Source organism: Callorhinchus milii, unplaced genomic scaffold, assembly GCF_018977255.1.
Source record: "Callorhinchus milii isolate IMCB2004 unplaced genomic scaffold, IMCB_Cmil_1.0 Scaffold1, whole genome shotgun sequence".
Taxonomy (NCBI): domain Eukaryota; kingdom Metazoa; phylum Chordata; class Chondrichthyes; order Chimaeriformes; family Callorhinchidae; genus Callorhinchus; species Callorhinchus milii.
In genome coordinates this window covers 9,098,013-9,112,545 of record NW_024704742.1, presented here as the reverse complement: position 1 = coordinate 9,112,545, position 14,533 = coordinate 9,098,013, and the positions used below count along the sequence as shown (strand labels likewise).

Sequence of the window (14,533 nt, the reverse complement as noted above, 5' to 3'; positions counted from 1 at the left end):
TGGGATTAAAGCGGTGATCTCATGCTCTGAAGGGAATTCCAGTCAAGCTCCTGTTCTGGAACGGCCAGCTCAGAAACTCCAGCTCAGAAACTGCCATGTTACAGTGTAAGCTCTTTCAATTCATTTTAAATTGTTTCTTTTAGTTTGGACAATGGGATAAGACGTTGTATCAATCGCAAGGATTATTATTTTGTGTTTAAAAGTTGCACAGTTTATCTACTTCCCCAATCAACTTAAAATGATAAAGATCCACATACTTGCAGAGCACTGGGTCAAGCAAGCACCATGTATCAAGACCGCATGTGATCCTGCTCTTGATCAGTTTAGTTTTTTTTGCCCTTTTTCTGATTCTTTGAAATACTCAAGCACTCTCTTTCTGAACGTAATTCCTCTCCGTTAATACAAACTCACTCAACTGTGTACCGGCAGCTCTTTCCGCACTGATTTGCTTCCCTCTGTGGATTTATATCCAACCATCAAAATTCAAGTCAGTAACATTTTATCTTTTCTTTCTTCATCTCTTCATTTCTCTGAATCTCTGAATCTTTCAAAATCATCCCCTTTTTCAGTTACACCATTGATTCTTATCCACTGTACATGTTAGTACTTTATAAAATGATAACATTTCCTCGCATTTGATATAGCGCCTTATCACATAGTCGAGACGTCTCAAAGTGCTTCACAGAATATACTGTAAAGTGAATTGACTGGTACATTTGTGGGCGAAACGTGGCAGCCAATTGTGCACAGCAGTGTCCCACAAACAGTTGTGGATTGAGTGACCGCATTATTACTATTATTTTTTTACTTTTTCATTTTCACTTAACTATAGTACGACTTCCCTTGATCTGACTCACTTTTCCTTGTGAACTTTTTTTCAGCACTTTGAGACATTATACTGTAGAAGAGCGTTATGCTATTATCACGTGCAATAATCCCTCACACTAGGACCTGTATTAAGCATCTGGTGCTAAGTAAACCTGGATCTTGTGAGCACGAAGGTGTCTGGCAAGTCAAAAGCTATGCTGTAAACATCCTCAGATCAGGCTGAAGGCAGATTTCGATCGAAAAGCTGATGAGGAAATTGATGCGTGGGGTAACATCTGCTAGAAGGTGATACCTGGAAGTCTGAGATCTTAAGAGAATCCCAAACAATGGGTAGGGTGATCTTAGCTGGACAAGCAGTGGGAAAGCTTGCCAGACAAATTACGTTTGTATAGCGCCTTTCACGTCAGGAGGGCATCCCAAAGCACTGGGACAGTGCCAAACAAGACAGTGTTTTTAATGTCAAGCTTTATAGTTTTAATTGGTTAGACTCCAGCACTACCCCAACGCACACTCTGCCTTAACAGTTGCCAACCTACTCTCCGGAATTAGATAAGCGGGATGCATCTCTCCGGGGAGAGAGTGCGCAATCCATTCCAGTAAACATCTCTAGGATTTCCCTTTATAGTTTAAGTCGGATACCCTTATGCACAGTGGAGGGTTTCTTCATGTGTCAGACAACCAGCTAACCAAAACATTCCCTTGTAAGGGCATTACATTAATGCAAGTCGTTCTTATTATTGTCAAAACGTATTTGAATTTACCTCTTGCTTTGGTTTTATTTTCTTGTCCATTATATGTACTCTGTCCTGTCATGTCATTCTTTGTGTTGCTTTATCTGGATTAATTTCCTTTAGAACTTTTAGGCATTCTCTGTCTGTTTTCTCATTTGAACTTCAATCTGAGGATGGTTTCCCTTCCTTTCCCCTCAGCTCTTATCTCTCCTTTCTTTGTTTCCACTATTCTTTTCAAATAATGCCATGAAATCTTTAATGTGCCCCTGAACAGGCAGGTGGGACCTCGGTTTAATGTCTCATCCAAAGGACAGCACTCTTACAATGCAAGGCTTTCCCCAATACTACAACAACAACTAATCACATTTCTATAGAGCCTTTTCATGTCAGGAGGACCTCCCAAGGCGCTGGACGATCAGGGATCCACACCCGAGCTGGTGGTTGGGATCAGGAGGGGTGGAGGGCGGGGAGGGCAGTGGTAGGAGGGTGACCGATGGCACAGTCAAAGAGGAGGGTCTTGTGACGGGTCTTGAAGGAGGCAAGGGAAGGGGCGAGGCAAAAGGACTGTGGGATGGAGTTCCAGAGGGTGCAGAGAAGCTGAAGGCCCACCCGAAAATGGTGGGGCAGGCAAGGCGGGAGACATGAAGCAGGCTGGAGCCCGCTGAGAGGACGATTGTTACTACATTGCTATGTTCGCCTGGACTATCAGCCCAGATCCCTGGCATGGGACTTGAACCAACAACCTTGAGACTCAACCTTGTGAAGTATAATCATTGCAAAGTAAATCAAACACAGTCTGGCCACTTGTAGATATTGTTGGCTCTTAGTTTACACAATCCTCCGCATTAGGTTAACACTTTCTTGTAATAAATACACTCTATCAGGTTAATCCTTTTTATATCACGTATTGTAGGAGATTAATCTTTTATATGGTACCAAGTTAATCATTTCATACAATCTACCATATCAAGTTCATCCTTTTATATAATTCATTGTATCAGATTAATTCTTTCATATAATACACTGGATCAAATTAATTATTTTATATAGTGGGGTGCATCATATTAATCCTTGCCTGCTGTCATTTGCTAGGCTCCACGTGCACTTCCAAATGCACTTTCTTCAAAAGCTTCTTCATTGAGAACACAGCACATCTTACAAGCAAATACTGTACTTTCTTCTGTGGCATTCCTAATGGTTGAAGAAAATATTGTATCCTAGTTCAGAGCCATATCTGTCTTGGCTTGTCTACACAACAGTTCAATAAACGACAATTCAATAGACCCCATTTATTTTCTCAGTATCACAGAATGTGTGTATATAGTGCAGAAGTAGTGTTCAGTTTGTCTATATATCCCAGGCTGTGTAAGTGTACACAGTCCTAAGGTAGAGTCTCTGTATGTATCACATTTTGTTAAGGCAAGCATGCTGATACTGTAAAAAAAAGAATAAATTAATCACTCAATCCACAAGTTTGCGGGACACTGCTGTGTGCAGTTGGTGTTTCACCCACAAAATATACAATCAATTCACTTTACAGTATATTGTGTGAAGCGCTTTGAGATGTCTTGAAGACATGATAAGGCACTATATCAAAGTAAGGATTATTATTATTAATGTCGGTCAGTGTGAATGTGTACAGCACTGAACATGGAAAGAGTTTGCCTCAATATCACAAACAATGTCACGGAGTATAGAACCAGGGTGTTTGTGTGTCTGACGTTCAGCAAATCAAGAGATCCATTGGTATTTATTTAATTGTGCTTCCAACATGATTAGGCATTTATCAACTGCAAGGTTTGTAATTAGTATTGAGCCTGAGATAGTGGCAAATTTGACGATTCTGGAGCATTGAAGCTCGCAATGAATAAACCATCATCAGTTTGATACCTTGATATGAGCTGGAGCAAAGGATTATAAAATTAATTCGACATACTTCAGGAGAACGTGGTATCAGTCATTTGTTAGAAAGCTGAACGGAGCAATAATTGTGGAAGATAAGCACAAGCTAAAAATCAAACTACTTTAAAAGGGATAATGCGGAGGAGGAAAATATCCTGTGTGACACACAGAAACAAGAGATCTAAAAATATGGCCTGGATGATTAGCTGAGTAGGTTAACAGCAAACGTAAAGTAACAATTTTAGAACATGGAAACTTTTAAGTAAGAATTAAAAATCCTGAGAAAATAATGAGGTTGAAAGTGAAGTTACTCTCATTCGGGTAGGGTGGTCTCAGTTGGACAAGTGGTAGTTCACCCGCACTAAACTCTTCCTCTATCCCACCTTGCCCCTTCTTTCCCCATCTTCAGGTCGCCAGAAGATCTTCCTCTTCGACCATGCCTACAGTCACCTCGCTCTCCTCCCATCTCGGCATCATGCTCCGCCACTGTCAAGGGCTTTGGGATGCTCCCCTGCAAGTTGTTGTTGTTGTTGGGAAGTTTGCCAGGAGATGCTCTCAATGAGAAGCAGTGTAGATTTAGCTGGTTAAACTCCAGCAGCACTTGAACTTGGGGTTTCTGTCTCTTGCCAACCTGTGCCCCATACTCTCAGAAATTAGGTAAGCATGGTGTGTCCCTCACGCTAGTGATGTAGGGTCTTACATGCAAACAGAAAGAACACTTTTACCCCATGAATCCTGATGCAAAGCTCAGAGGCACAAGAACATTGTATTATCCCACAACATGATCATTTTGAAAACAATAATCAGTGATACCTGGATAGACGGGGTGAGGTGGAGAAGAAAAGGCAAGGGTCAGGAGTGGGAATTAATACAACAAATGGTATTTGCTCTGAAATATTGTCATTGCTTTACCATTGTTTGGATTCTTCACCAGGTTTCTCTGACACAGGCTTGGTAACAAGATGCCAATGGAGGTCAGAGAAGTGTTAACCATCAACAACAATAACAACAACAAATTACATTTGTGTAGCGTCTTCAAGTCAGAAGACTTCACAAGGCAATGGACAGTTAAGGGTTTGCACTCAATCTGGGGGTTGGAATCAAGAAGGGTGGAGAGTGTGGGGGGTGGGGGAGAGTGGGACTGTGGCCAAAAGTACGGTCAAAGAGGAAGTTCTTAAAATGGCCCGAAAAGGAAGGAGGCGAGGGAGCGGGTGAGGCAGAGGGATTCAAGGATGGAGTTCCAGAGTGGGGGGGGAGGTGTGCAGAAAAGCTGAAGGTCCGACCACCAATGGTGGGGCAGGCAGGGCGGGGGGACACAAAGCAGGCCAGTGCCTACCAAGAGAGACCTCAACAGTGAGACAGTGAATGACTGGCAGCTGGTAGCAAGTATCAAGTGTCTTTAACAACAAGCAGAAAGATATTGTCGTGAGCGACACTGGCTGGTTACATCTCCTGTAGGATTGTAAGGATGCGATAATTTAACAATTTATTAGCTTGTGGTTTGCTGGAAGCTGGTGTTTACTCACAGGGCATCGTGTTTTGTCATTGTTACTGTGACAAACACCATCTGCCGCTGGTTGCTTTTTTGCTTTACTTACAGGCGTTTGAGATCTCATACAGAGCCACGATCAAAAAGGGAGTAGTGGCACCTCCGTGATTCTTTTAAATTTGGTAAAAAGTTTCAGTGCTGAGAAGTTCACAGACTTTTCAGGAAGCTAAAGTAAACTCAGGCCTAGTTAAAACTCAGAGTGACTTTGTGATGTGAACTTACGTCCATCAGGAATTGTGTGGAGACTATCCTTACCCATCTTACAAACACAGCCAGCAACGATTTTTATCCCATCAGTCAACAGGAAAGGATGACTTTTGCTTCACCATATGGCTTCTCATGTGGTCTCTGATAACAAACAAATGCCTGGGGTTGGGAGCAGTAGTTATTATCGTATTTGATACTGCATTGCCAGAGGTGCCACCCTCATTTTCAAATCCATTCATGGCCTGACACCTCCCTACCTCTTCAACCTGCTTACCCCACGACCCACAACCATCTGCCTCCGTTCGACTGGCTCTGGCCTCGTGCATGTCCCTCGTGCTCTCCATTCCACCATTGACGGCTGCACTTTCAGCCATGAGGCTCTGAAACTCTGGAATACTCTTCCTCTATCCCTCCGCCTCGCCCCTTGCTTCCCCATTTCCAGGTCACGCTTGAAGACCTTCCTATTCGACCATGTCTACAGTCAACACCCCCTTCTCCCGGCTCACAGTTATGTTCCTCCACTGTCAAGTGCTCTGAGTGCTACTCTGCATGAGGGGCACTAAATAATGCAAGTTGTTGTTGTTGCTATCTTTTGGATTAGACGTTAAACTGAAGTCTCACCTGCATATGCAGGTGAATGTTAAAGATATTGTGGCATAATTTGAAAAGAGAAGGGAATTTATTGGCGAGCACACCTACTAATGTGAATTGGTCCTTCTCTTCATGGTAGTTTATGGGACATTGCTGTGTGCATTTAGACACATTTGGCCCAAAAACACAGTAAAATCGCTTTGAACAATACCCCATCAACAACAACAAAAACAAGATTACATTTGTATAGCGCCTTTCACATCGGGAGGACGTCCCAAGGAGCTGATCATCAGGTGCTTTGAGACATCTCCATGATGATAATAATAATAATAATAATAATAATAATAATAATGATAATGATCATAATCCTTGCATTTGAGATGTATTAAAGATGTGATAAGGTGCTATATCAAAAGCAAGGATTATTATTATTTATTATTTGATGTGAAAGCTAGATAAGTACATGAGGGAAAAAGGAATAGAAGGTTATGTTTGAAGGCTTAGTTTAGGAAGGGCAGGAGAAGGCTCATGTGGAGCATAAACACCAGCATAGACCAGTTGGGCCCAATGGCCTGTTTCCGTTCTGTACATTCTAATGTATTGAGACGTCTCAAATGGCTTTTACAGTATATACTGTAAAGTGAATTGACTGTGTATTTTGATGATTTGATAAGATGCTCTAACAAATGCAAAGATCATTATTATCATAATGTCCTTGACCAATAAAAATGTCATGGCCAACAATCTCCCAGATAAAATTAGTCATTCACTTTATAGCTGTTTGTAAGACATTACTGTGTTCAAATTGACTGCTACATTTGCCTGTAAAATATACAGTCACAATGCCTTACAGTAAAATCTTGCAAATCGCTTTGTGATGTTCTCTTGACGTGAAAGATGCAATATAACATTGAAAGATTATTATTTATTGTTATCCTGGGAAGAATACAAATGCTGTTAGATAGAATTATAACAACAACAACTTGCATTTATATAGCGCCCTTCACACCAAGAGGCATCTTGGAGCACTTGAGTACTATAATGTACACTATAACGTGTAATAAACTGTAATATATCACTGTGCTCTTATTCCTCAGTGGGCTCTTATACCTTGTGGGTTAGTTTATGGAATTTGATTCAGGAAATATCATTGCCAGCACTTGCGTGTAATAAAATATTAATTTTCTACATTGATGGTCAGACTTAATACTCAGTTACACCTCAGGAAATAGACAGCACATTGCACCTAAATTGAGTTGAGGTCATACTGGATAATAAGGCATATCCAGAACATGAGATGACTTTACAAACCACAAAAGCTTCTGAGGACAACAATTTGCAGAATGGATCGTCTCACTATCTGTTCACCGCTCCCTATTTTGCGATAAGATTGACCCAATTCCATATCCAATCTTGACAGCTTCATTGTGGTGTCACCCAAGAGTTGGTGGAGGGGTTGGGAAGGGGAGCAAGACCATAAATCAAAGGCCAGGATAGACCACCTCTCTACAGCCATCACTTGATGTGAATCTTAATCATGCATAAATCACAGAGATGTGAATCTGTATCAGAATTTTTTTCCGTCCATAAAGCCATCACGTTTAATTATAATAATACTAAATAATAAAAGTAAAGCTAATTTAAAAAACTTTTTTTTGTTTGTTTAACACCTCATATGAGGGACCATACCTTCAACAATGCAGTGTACCTTCAGCACTGCATTAGAGTGTATATGAATTCAAAGACCCAATGTGGGGTTTGAATCCACAACCTTCTGACTCAGAGAGTTCAACTGAATGAGCCAGGCTGACACCTGCCAGAAGTGATTATTATAGACAATTTCATCTGCAGTTTGTGCTCATCCCATTTTGGAGATACGGTGATATGAGGCCGATTATTATTGTACAGTACAATTTATTTTTACTTTCTCTATTATAGTTGAATCATAGTCTCCCAAGTATGGCCAGCTATTCAAATACATTCCATAAGAGTGGAGGGCAGATACTTCTGGAGTCCACTGATCCTACGCAAGCAGACTGGATTGCAGCACATGTCAATGTAAGCGTGTTTCCATGGCCTTATGTGAGATGTGCTGCAATGCAAGACTAGTCGTGTGGGTTTTATAAAACGGGACGGTTTTTAAGTTACCTCTATTTTTATGAAGGTGTTAGATTGAGCACCTTGTTCTTCTTCCTTAACACAGACATCCAGCTGTCATTCATTCTTAAAAAATACAAATGTGCTCCATGCTGGTCAAATGAAATGAGTGAGTGACTTGTCGGTTGCCTCACCTTCCTAAATTTCCACTTAAATTGTGAATACTTGTGGGACTGACAGAATCACTCTGTAAACAGATGAAGGCCTCAGCACATTTGGTAACACAAGTTGGCACAATGTGAAAACAAGAGGTAAGAAGATACTTCTCACAGAACACAGGTTCCTGTGCAAGAACTGCCAAATTGTGGTGTGATATATTTATCTGATATAAATACTGTGAGCAGCAGATGTTTATATTACTTTTGAAGCAGTAAGGTTTCTTCCTTCTGTTGTTCATAGGTCATAGAAGGAGGCCATTCGGCCCATCATGCCCTTGCCGGCTCTTTGAAAGAGCTGTCCAAATTAATCCCACTACCCTGCTCTCTCCCTATAGTCTTGCAAATTTGTCCTCCTCAAATATCTATCCACTTTTCTCTTGAAAGTTGTTATCAAATCTGTTTCCACCACTCTTTCAAGCAATGCATTCCAGATCCGAACAACTCGCTGTGTGAAAAAATGTCTCCTATCTCCCCTCCGGTTCTTTTGACAACTATCTTATATCTGTGTCCTCTGGTTACCGACCTACCCACCAGTGGAAACAGTTTCTCCCTGTTCACCCTGTCAAATCCCCTCATAATTTTGAACACATCTATTAAATCTCCCATTAATCTTCTCTGCTCCAACAACAACAGCAACTACTACTTGCACTTAATTAGCGCCGTCCACACAGGGCTGTGTCTCAGGTCGCTTAACAGTGGCAGAGCCTGACTCCGAGCCATCTGGGGGGAAGTGGCCATCAGCACAATTGAAGAGGAAGGTTTTCAGGCAGGACTTGAAAAGGGGACAGAGGGGGCAAGGCAGAGGGATTGAGGGAGAGTGTTCCGGAGTTTTGGGGCGTAGTGCCTGAAAGCGCAACCTCTGATGGTGTGGCGGAGGTTGTGAGGGACGAGCAGGAGGCCGGTGCCAATCGAGCGGTGGTGCCAGGTGGTAGATTGGGGAGTGAGGAGGTCAGAGAGGTAGAGAGGTGCCAGAGAGTGAAGGGATTACCTACCCTAACATCTCATTACAATATCAAGCCGTTTCTTAAATGATTCTGGCATCCTGGCCTCAACAACCCTTCAGGGTAATATTTTAAGTCTGACTCTAAGGGTCACACCCAAAATATGAACCTGACTTTCCTAACAAGCTGATTGCTTGACATGGATTTTCTGCGTTTACTTCAACATTTTCAATTTGGATTCTAAATACGTGTGAAAACACACATACACACAGAGTTCTGTATAACTAAAATAACAACCTTGGAGGAAAATAATAGGTTTGTTTCTGTCCGTGCATCGATAACCTGAGCAAGACAACGCTGTGGAAAACGTAGCTGTCATTTCTTACAAAGCCTGTTATTAGGGACAAACCCAGGAAAGTGCCTCACGCACATGTGTCCTGATCTCTTCATTTTCAAGGTCGCTCCATTTTTTGCACCTTCTGTGCTACTGCTTGAGGTTTCTGTTTTCAAGATGTCACTGTGTGCAATGAACGAAAGAGAGAGATGAAGGGAGGGAAAGAGGGACTGAAGGGATGAAGAAGAGAAAGAGGAAAGAGAGAAGGAGGGAGAGAAAGAATGAAGGAATGAACAAGAGAGAGAGACAGAGAGGAGAAAGAGAGAAAAGGAGAGAGAGAGGATAACAAACCCATTCTTTCACCACATCAAGTGCAGAGACAGAAACAAATGACCCTGAAACTGTTTTCTCCTGTCAACGTAGGCTTTGCCTCAGGGGAGAAAGTAACAAGCTGAGTATTTGTTGGCAATCATGACGTCTTGACATCTGAGTGCTGGCACTCCCAAGGGAAGTTCCACATTAGGATTAGCCGTGACTATTAAACAGATTTAAGAGCAAACACGCTTCAATTTTGGCCTTTTTACAAATGCAGGTGGATCCCAAATTGCATTTCGTGTAAAATTAGCCTAAGGTCTTAAGAATGTCTTAGAGATGTCTCACAGCATAATAGCTTGAATTCACTGTTTTAAGCATAGAATATATATTGCAACAAAGTGGTAGAGACACCTTTTTACCAATTTTCATTCAACAAAGCCAAAGTAGTGCAGAAACGTGGGAGCCTGTCAAACTGAACAAAACAGAGCATTTGCCTCCCAATTAGAGCCACAAGTTGGAGTCACTCAAAGTTGCTTTGGACATTTGGATCAGTTTTGTGGTGAGGCTAACATGTTAGTTGGTCCATCACGTGGGACATTTAATCTACCCTGAAATTAGTCAGGGAATCACATGCGGCCTCAGATCATCTAAGCACTACAGTCAAGATCTGGAAATGCCCTGTTCACCTCAATAGATCACTCAACTCACTACATTGTTGGGTGTATTAGTATTGTTCAACTAAAAAATATCAGACCATAAATTATCTCTATACTTTCAAGGTCAAGCACACAGCCTTCTGTAGGCACTCAGACCTCAGCTTTTTATTTTTATAGCAACAGCAGTAAGAAGACATTAATACAGACACAGTAACTTTCTGACAGGGGCTCAGGACCATTCCTTCCCCTCCTTTGTCCATTCATCTCTATTCAGGAGTCCTGTAGCTCAGTGGTTAGAGCACTCACCTCGCAAGCGAGAGACCTGGGTTCGCTTCCATTTTCCAGGTCTTTCCCTCTTTCCTTATATTGTTACCCCTCAGGGTATCCAACAAATCCATTCCCCCATTGAATCAATGTATTGACTCAACCTGTAGGAGTCCTGTAGCTCAGTGGTTAGAGCACTTGTCTCACAAGCGAAAGAACTGGGTTCGATTTCCGGCAGGTTGAAACCTTGGGCAAATTTCCTTACTCCACATGCCTGACAATAATCCCTCAAGAAAAGAAAACACAATAATAATTTGGTCACTTCAATCCACGACTGTTTGTGGGACACTTGGCTGCCGCGTTTCATCCACAAATATGCAGTCTATTCACTTTAGAGTATATTCTGTGAAGCGCTTTGAGATATCTTGAAGACGTGATAAGACTCTATATCAAATGCAAAGATTATTATTATTATAGATGAAGAAATACTTCCTGATGTTTGTCCTGAAATTGCCCTTTGCAACTTTAAACCTGTGTCGTCTTGTTCAGGTGTCTCAGTACATCTGAAATTAGGACTATTCAAAGCCGATATTAAACTTCGTGTTAGTTTAGAAGTCAGCTCTACTCAGTATTGAAAAAGAACTGCAAAAAGTTAGCTTCCTGAACTAAGACCTGAATTAAAGGTCTTTTTCCAAAATGCTGCATGATTTTATGGCAACTGTCTTAAATCCAAAAGTATGAGAAATGGCAAACCACAGGTTGTTGGTGGAAGAGGGAGACTGGAATAGATTGGAGAGGTAAAATGAGGCACTGACATGGAGACATTTCAAATTTAGGATGAGGAGTGTGAATTGAATCCATTGTAGAATGGGAAGCCAGTGGAGCTTAGTGAGGATGGAGTGATGGGCTTGTAGACCACAAAATTTGAGTAGGAATAGAGAATTGACAAAATACACAGTCACTACACTTATAATAATAATAATGATCCTTGCATTTGATATAGTGCTTTTGACGTCGGGAGGACGTCCCAAAGCACTTCACAGAACGCACTGTAAAGTGAATTGACTGTATATTTGTGGGCGAACGCGGCAGCCAATTGCGCACAGTAATGTCCCACAAACAGTCGTAGATTGAAAATGACCAATTTATTATTGTTTTTCGGTTTTTTGGGGGGAGGGATTATTATTAGGCGTGTGGGGTAAGGAAACTTGCCCAAGGTTTCGCCCTGACCTGCCTGGAATTGAACTCAGGTCTCTCGCTTGCAAAGCGAGTGCTCTAACCACTGAGCTACAGGACTTACTTTACAGTAAATCCTGTGCAGCGCTTTGAGACGTCCTCCTGACCTGAAAAGCACTATCTCAAATGAAAGGACTATTATATATTCATGACAATATTATAGTATAATATTATTATATTATACTTATAATATAAATAATTATAATAATATGATCATAATAAAAATCTCCCAAACAACAATAATTATAATAATAATATAGTTGATGCAATTTCAACACAAAATGTGGGACAACACATGGGTGGGATGAAAGGTTTCATCAAAGATCAAAGAGGATCAAAGAGGTTGGAGGGGAAGAAAGGTTTCTTGTGACTGATGCAAGAATACATGGGCTCTGGGACCCTACCCTGCTTGAGGGATTTTATATAAAGTTGTTGTTGTTGGAATTGTGCAGTGGTCATTTGCGGTTTCATATTCTCCAATTTCTGAGTCAGACTAATTTTACAGAACATTATGATCAGCTAATACCGAGACACCTATTCAATTACTTTATCAAAGTTTAGTATGTAGTTCCTTAGAAATCTATCAGTGTAATCAGCTTATCCTCTACATAAAGAGCTCTAGGCATATACTCGATGAAGAAAATTAATTTCACTACATCACTGGTTAATGCTATCCGTTTCCCTAATGTTATCCTTACTTAATACTCTCTATATTTATTATTTTAAGAAGGCTCCAGACAAAAGTAATTGAAAAAAAAGACTTTGATTATTATTGTAGATTATTGTTGGAAAGAGTTGTGTGAATTCAGATCGACTCTGGAGCTACTACAATTATACTGTCATTTCAATACTCCCAGAGGTATTTTTTTTTATTTGGTAGGAGAATGTAAAACCTCCAAGTTTTCTGTGTTTTAATCTCCTTTCTAGTCTCCTCCCGGAATAGACTTCCTTCAGTTAAGATGGGGGTGTGGCCTGCCTAGTCATAGATCTGAGCTCACAACCTAGCAGGAGCATTACATTGTCAGATGATTTGCAGATATGATATTAAAACAATGTCCCATCTGTACTGTTCAAGTAGACATAAAAGATTCCATGACACTACTTGAAAATAGAAAAGGAGTTTCTCCTTGTGTCATGGCCAACGATCTCCCAAATAAAATTAGTCATTCACTTCATCGCTGTTTATTAATATTATTCCAAATTGAGTGATACTTTTCCACAATTTCCCTTTTAAGAGCTACATGAAGCCAAGTTCTAATTTAAAATAAAAACAGAAGTCGCTGGGAACACCCAGCAGGTCAGGCAGCATCTATGGAGAGAGGAAGGTGAGTCAATGTTTCAGGTCTATGACCTTTCGTCAGAACATTTTGTTAATTCATTTTCCTCTCTCCATAGATGCTGACTGACCTGCTGAGCGTTCCCAGCGACTTCTGTTTTTATTTCAGATTTCCAGCATCTGCAAGTATTTTACCTTTAGGTTCTAAATTAAGTCTGAATTGTAAGAATTTCTAAAATAATGCATGGTCTTAAATTTTATGATGATGATCTGAAGGTTAAACCATGAGAAATATTAGACCTCTAGTTTTGTTTGCATTGATGATGTATTACCTCACGCCCCACCCCAAGGAGCAGGGTAGTCCAGGGTTTCACTCCCTCAATGCACATTTTGATCACCAATCCCCACAAATGGGGAGAAATTCCATCTGGGTTAAGTTTTTTTTTCACCCACAAAATATGCAGTCAATTCACTTTACAGTACATTCTGCAAAGCGCTTTGACATGTCTCGAAAACATGATAAGGCGCTATATCAAATGCAAGGATTATTATTAACCCGCAGGTGTTCTTTGGGCATAGTCAAGGAGTATGTGTCTCTTTCTCTGGGGGAAAGACTCCACACTACAGAATTGACAAACAGAAACTCTGCTTCTGTGATTCTAGTGAATGGCTCTTAAACAATGGCAAGGGATTGTTGTGCACATCAGACTCCTGGCTGTCCTTAAAAATTGGGGAGAGAAGCAAGTGGGAGAGATTGATGAGGTGATCACATATCAACTATTGAAGCAAGAGAGGTGTTAATATAATAATCCTTGCAATTGATATAGCGCCTTATCATGTCTTCAAGACATCTCAAAGCGCTTCACAGAATATACTGTAAAGTAAATTGACTGTGTATTTTGTGGACGAAATGGGGCAGCCAATTGCACACAGCAGTGTCCCATTAACAGTCATGGATTGAGTGACCAAATTATTATTTATTGTCATTAAGGAATCATTATCCCCTGAAAAGCGATCCGCCAATCGACTAACAACCGGGTTCCTACTTACTGCTAGGTAAACAGAGGTGTGTGGAGTAAGGAAACTTGCCCAACGCTTCGCCCTGCCTGGGAATTGAACCCAGGTCCTCTCGCTTGTGAGGCGAGTGCTCTAACCACTAAGCTACAGGACTCCAATTGGTCAATTGACTTTTTCTCATTCCATCTTTTTTCTTGTGATTTTCGGTTCTGTCACACGGAAATCGCTAACTCTAGAAAGCTTTTCAGTACGCATTTTATGGGGAATCAGCCATGACAGACTCCCTCCTGGTGTTTACCCCACCTGTGAAATATCTGAGACTGCACAAAATTCCAGGAAAAGTAAAATGTGATCGTTGTTGGAATGATGGA

The 14,533-nt window shown here is 41.0% G+C and overlaps 1 non-coding gene across 1 annotated transcript; it reads right to left on the bottom strand.

Annotated features, from left to right (window-relative positions):
- Positions 1-14,242: 14,242 nt before the first annotated feature.
- Positions 14,243-14,316, bottom strand: trnav-cac. The gene has a single exon. It is a non-coding gene; the product is annotated as a tRNA-Val (tRNA).
- Positions 14,317-14,533: the final 217 nt, after the last annotated feature.